We start from the raw sequence: 6,398 nt of genomic DNA, 5'->3' as shown, positions 1-6,398 counted from the left end.
TGAACAAGCAGGTGACAGAGGCTGATATAGGTCAGTTACAGGTAGGAGTTTGTCTTTTTTGAAACAGGAGAAAACGAAGGCAAGTGATTCATATTTGCATTAGAAAATACGGAGCTGGTAGCTTAATATGCAGAGGGGGCACGTGCTAAAAATAGCAGTTTAGGAAAATGATCTTTGCTGCTCTGTGTCAGGGATTGCTACCCACACAGTGACTCTGTATGGATCAGAACTAGGCAAGGGGATGCTGAGGCAACTACGATGATCAAAGCTCTGGCAAGAATTTTAGCTGTATAAATGAAAATTTTAGAAATACTACACAGGCTGCAAGACCTAAATGTAGGTTGGATGTCAGGGTCTAGAGAGCAGTCAAAATTCAGGATGATGTCCAGGTTACTGACCTGAATGATGGGCAGGTAGATAAGCAGGTAAGAGGTGTGCCATATAATTTTGGACTTGAAATATGAGCAAGAATATCTTTACAAAGCAAACGTGGAATCTCCCTCTGTGTGCTTGTTTTCCCACGTGTACCTCTGTCTCCTCCCTGTTTAGTCTCCTTTACCCTCAATGTCATTGAGAGAACAGGGTGTTTTTAGGAGGGGCACATGAGTGATGAAGCAGTTTCATGAGGTCAGAGCTGACAAAAGCAGGTTTCATGAAGATGTGTGTCCTTTCATGGTTAACTCTCTGTATTTTCTCCATTATCTCAAACTGCTTCATCTGTTAGTAGATATTCAGGGATCTGAGATAGTTACTGAAAAAAAAGACAGCAGTTTACTTGGACACAGCTTAAAAAGGGTTGGGGCTTCAACTGGTGATGCAGTCACATAATTTACCATGTAAGATCTGTGCAAACGCCTGTGGCATCTTCACTGAAAATATCTTTTAGATAGAAAGTGTGGCTGAAAAGATGGAGCAACAAATGGGCTTCTTTTAAAGACTTGTGGGTTTTTTTAATCTTGTACCCTTTTTGGCCAGGTTTGCCTGTCTGTAGGCTAAAAAGGAGAGGTTGTATAACACTCCGAGTTGCCTCTGGGTCACACTGGGACAGCTGTGCCCTGTGATGTAAACAAGCATGGCTGACCAAGAAAATGAATGCAAGGCATGTTACAGCCCATGGCTAAGATGCATGACCCTTCTGCTGCCGCTGCCAGCTTTGCTTTGGGAAGCTGTAGCAGGGTATGTGGCATCACTGAAGCCCTGCTTGGGACTGATCCAAATTCTGGTGAAGTCGCTAAGTCTTTTTCTGAAATGCACTGAAATTTGAGCCACTTTCCAGCTGAACTGTTCTGTCATGTGAACAATACTGGTTCGAATCTGTAACTTGTGGTGAGTGCAGTGGGAGGAGAATGGTTTTTAATGAAGGCTTTCCTCAAAAATACCACAGGTAGTTAAGTAGATTGAGTTGAGAAGCTTATAATTTTATTAGTTCTTTGAGACAGCTAATAAAACTGAGTATGGCTTCACAGTTCAGAGGGTTGGTCATGGCTCTTTCCAGCTTTCATTCCACTCGGCATGGTCTGTTGCACACTTAAAGGCTGTAATCGTTGCAGAAGTCTTGGTTGGCTGTCAGTGGAGGAGCTCGAAAGTGAAGGCCACGTTCCACCTTGATTCAATCAAATAAATCTAGAACAATATTCTGAAAATTGGGATTACTGAGAGCGGGTTCCAGGCCTGAGAATCTGGATCAAAAGCAACCTCACAGAGGCCTTCAGGTAGAAGGAGGATTCTTGAGACTGGAAGGGAGATTGCATTAATACCTGCAGAAAGTTGGTGTACTGTTACCTCATGGAGGCAGATGGGTGGTTTCATAGTTAAAGCACTGAATTGAGACTTGGGAAATAGAAAAAAATTGGTTTTGGCCACAGATTCCGGCTTGGACTCAGCAAAGTACTTGGACACACTGAAGCGTAGTGCTGAATTGAGGCCTGTGTTAGCTACTTGCCTATGAGAATAGCCTTTATTTCTCCTAGCTTTTTCTCATTTTCTCTGCTGAAATTTGTAAGCTTTCTGGAGACTATGCATCTTACTACTGGTGTATATATGTTATAACTTACGTTATGTATAGCAGCATCTAGCACTGTGGTGCTTTTCTGTTTACTGACATCAGAAAGCTCTATTGTAGTACAAATAATATGAATATGTATAAAACCACCAGCCTAATAGACCTCAAAGCTCATACTTTGTAACCACACCAGATTAGCTTACACATATTTTGCCAAGCCGATTCTGATAGCTGCCTACAGTACAAGTCACTGCTTATTTAAAAGTCCCAAATGTAATGTAATCCAAATATTTATAACAACCACTTTTTCTGCTGGAACCTAAGGACTGCTCTGCTCTGAGGGTGGAGTATGTTATATTTATTAAAAGCTAATGCTATGAAAATATGCTAAAGGGATACATCAGGTTTGGTTTGCTTCCTGTGGCTCGTGATCTGCAGTGGGACAAGTTAGAAAAACAAGTTTACTACTGTTCATTTAACTAACAACTCCACATAGTGTATGCACAGTTTTGTTCTCCTTTTTTCCAGGGCTCAGGTAGACTTGTTTTGGCTTAAGAATATACACACAGACTGTTGGAAACATTAACCAGCTCTGTAGGATTCAAGTTCAGCAACTTATCTGTGAGCTTGCTGTATCTCTAATTAAAATTTGCCTGTGAAGTAGGTAGAATTAAATGGGATTTATTTAATAATAATTTCTGAAAGATAATCAGCATTCTGGCCTGCCACAGGAGAATGAACAGGCAACCAGGAGGAGATCCAGATGCACCAGGAGGAGATTCACATTCAGTGCTTTGAAACTAAGCAGAAATAGCAATAGAATAGAATTAAAATTTTGAACTAAGGAATTAATTTACATGGAGTATTAAAGCCTGTAGAGATTTCCATAATATATTTGAGATGAGTCCAGCAGGCTCCCTTCACTTGGTTTCTGCTTACCTTCAAGCACGAGTCTGGCATTTTCAAAAATAGCCTCGTTCATGCTTGCATTTCAGGTTCCACTTCAAATGCACCCTGGCAGATGTTACCGTGACCATGTGCGACCTGGGCAATTATCATTCTCTGAAAGTACTAATCAGCATCAGTCAGGAGCACCAACCATTTATTTCAGCTGTTGTGCCAGTGCTAGGTGGAAAGGTTGACAAGGTGGTGCCTATGACACGCGGAGTGATTTTTCTGTATGTGGCGTCGCTGCTAAAATTCTCTCCCTGTTGTTCTGGTGTTCATCTCCTTTAGGAATCATGACGTGTTTCAATTTGGATGTCTTGATAATGAAAGTTACTTCCTTTCTCTCTTTTTACCACAACAGTTAGGGTTCCTGTATATTTGGAGGATTAGATATGTTGTGGTTATGCTTGATATGATCAACAGATTTTCTACCTTGATGTCTACGTGAGATTCTCTTAAATGGTGATTCCTGTACTCCCTTCTGCCCCGCCTCCCCAGCTCCCTTAAGCTCTGGCTAATTCTCATTAGCAAATAGACATGGAGAAAGGGTATCCATCAATGTCTTCTGCAGCTGTTACTTGCCTTGAGAATATACTAGACCTCAAGTAACTTGCGATATGTTAGTCTTCCCGCTGCAATCTTGAATGCCTTGTGATCGATAGGGATCTGATTTGCTGTTGGAATGTCTTTGCAAGGGCCCAGTTTGTTAATGTGTCTGTTGATTGCATGGCTACTCCACTGTCTTCATGGCTACTTCTTAACACCTCTGGGAGAAATAGGTAGGGTGATTATTTGCAGTTACAGCAGGGAGCTGTGCTACAGCCCCTTTGAAATGGGCAAGGTTGAAGTTTCTATTCCATCTCCTTTTGTGTTAAAAAACTTAGGGATATCAGCTGGTGTTTGTGAAGTGGCAAACTGGTTTTTATTTTAAATTTACATCAGCAACACAGAGACGGATTTTTTTTCTGTGGGACAGCGTTATCCTTGAAACTTTCTGCAGTGTTGGAGTCCAGTCCTATGTAAAGTTGGTTAAGATCTAGTATCTTAAAGACATTAAACACTGATCCCCTTTTTTAGCAAGTGTGTACCTCTCAATGTGCCTTGCGTTATGGGAAGGAAAATTCAGTAGAATCAGCTGATTGTCCCAATTAGTGATGCTGACTCACCCAATACAACTCTTTATATATGCATTATTACAGTTTTTGTCTAGCTTTTTTGTTCCTTAAAATGCTAAGATTTCTGGATTTTATTTGAAAGAAACTTAGAGGGAGAAAGAGAAGTGACAAGTATTAAACATACTGAGTAAAGGCAGTGTCTAGAAGAGTTTTATTCCAGTTTTCAGTGTGAGAAAAGGAATTTCTATGAATTGACCATTTATTTTGCGAGTACTGGAGATAAAGTCAGCCTTTGTCCTTTCTGTGTCTGCCAGACAGTCCTGAGGTGAGCAAGTGAGTTCTGTTTTGCTTTGACATCTACGCTACCTGAAGCAGCGCTGAACACGACATGCTGAAACACCCAAAGAGAACTTGAGAAGAGGGCTCAGAAAAGTGGCAGTGTGCTTTCAGTGAATGGCTGCTACAGATAGACTTAATTTATCCTTTGTTCCTTGAAATCTGGCTTTGCCCTTGTACTGACAGGGCTCAGCCTGTTGTATAGGGAGCAAGCTGTGCTGTTGCCAGTCCTTTGTTTGAGTGTTTTGGATAGCTTGACTGTACTGAATAATGGAGATGAGGTGAATGGCCTCCCATAAAAATGGACACTGAATTGAGACAGACTAATATTACTTGGTTTTCTAGTTATTTTTTTAAAAAAAATGGCTTCTTACTCTCTATTTCCTTCATTTTTTGCATTCTTTTTGCATAAGGATTTCCCTGTAGTTTACTAAAGCTGTCGACTGTAACTACATTGTACTGAGCAGAAATATTTTCTGATGCAGATTAGTGGCTAATTACTTACGGTATCCAGGATTGTATCTTTTCTTTGGCTATGCTATTTATAAAGAAAACAGGTGCCTTAGCTTTTGGTAAATGTCTGCTTCATGTGCTGTAATCGCGTTATTACATGGCAGCGATTAAGATAGTCCTGCGAGGGACGCTTGTGCGATCTCCAGTTGAATCCTCTCCTCTGGCAGCCTTGAGCAAATGTCAGAGTAGTGGTCTTCAGTAGCCAGAATTTTGAAATCTCTCTACATGTAAATAATGAGAAAAACACATCTAAATTAGGTTTAAATGCAGCTATTTGTTAAGAATTTTGCAAGATATACTGTATGCAATCCCAGTTCCAAAGAAATGTTTTCAGATGAGATACACTGAGTAGGTGGATTAGGAAAATTAAAAGGGGGAGTAAAGCATTCCTGACAATCTCTAATACTAATTTTGCTGTTTGTTTAATCTGTACTTGGTTGGGGTGCTGAATCTGGACAGATGATTAAATTCATCTGTTTTTCTTGTCCCAGCAAAATGTGTTGTTTTTTCATAATAATTTGGGGCAGACCTAACTCTACTTCCAATCAAGTTAGAGGAAAACCATTCCTGAAAATCTTCCCATTAGTGTTCAGAAATGCGGTCCTGCCTTGCTTATCCAGGAGTTCCAAGACAGGGTTTTTTTTGCCTTATTTTTCTTCTGTTCAGAGATTTAGCAGTGAATGCAGGCAATGTTGCCTTTAAATTAGTCTGCATTGTTAGTTTAGCTCACAAAGGTAGTATTGCAGTTGGAAGCCTAATTGTAATTGAATCAAAATGTCTGTTTAGGACTACGGTGCTGACAGTAAAGTGTATGAAAGTTGTAAAAATGCCCTTTATCAAAACAGACTGTCTTGGTCTTCAGTCCTCTAAGCATACACCTGGATTGTCCGAAGCAGTCTTGTGGAGACTGACTTGAAGTGGTACCAGGTACACATTGCCTGGAGTTGTTGTGGTACGGTCCTTTCCCTGGTAAAACGTGACCCTGTGAAAAAGCAGAACTGAAAAAGAATCAGCCTTATGTTAGCATGGTCCTAAGTGTAAGCCTTTACTTCTGCATGCTACGCTGCCATGGCACAGAGACCTACCTCCCTTAGGTCAGCTTCAAGCCTGCTGAAGTCATCTGCATGTGTTAGATGGAGTCCATCAATAGCCAGTTAAAGTATTTTGGAAGATATTTTCTGATCATGATTTTAGTTTGCCTAAAAATCAATGTGTTAAAAAAGGCATACCATAAGAGGTATTCTTAAGGAAGCAGCCTCTGTTGATAGTAACATCTGATTTTTTTTTTCCCCCCTCCCTCTGAGCCCATGGCAGCTCCCACTGTTTTCTGACCCTCTTTTACTTTGAGAGTACACAAAAAAGAAAATTCCTCTCCTTACACACCCTCCAAAAATTGGCAGATAGATGATCCTCTTCTGGGGGAAATAATCAAAAGGTCATGTCTGCTCTCCAGATAACCTGCAAATCTAAGAGCTGCATCCAGC

This window comes from Eurypyga helias, unplaced genomic scaffold (genome assembly GCF_000690775.1).
Source record: "Eurypyga helias isolate BGI_N326 unplaced genomic scaffold, ASM69077v1 scaffold6803, whole genome shotgun sequence".
Taxonomy (NCBI): Eukaryota; Metazoa; Chordata; class Aves; order Eurypygiformes; family Eurypygidae; genus Eurypyga; species Eurypyga helias.
Note: the sequence above shows the minus strand (reverse complement) of the source record.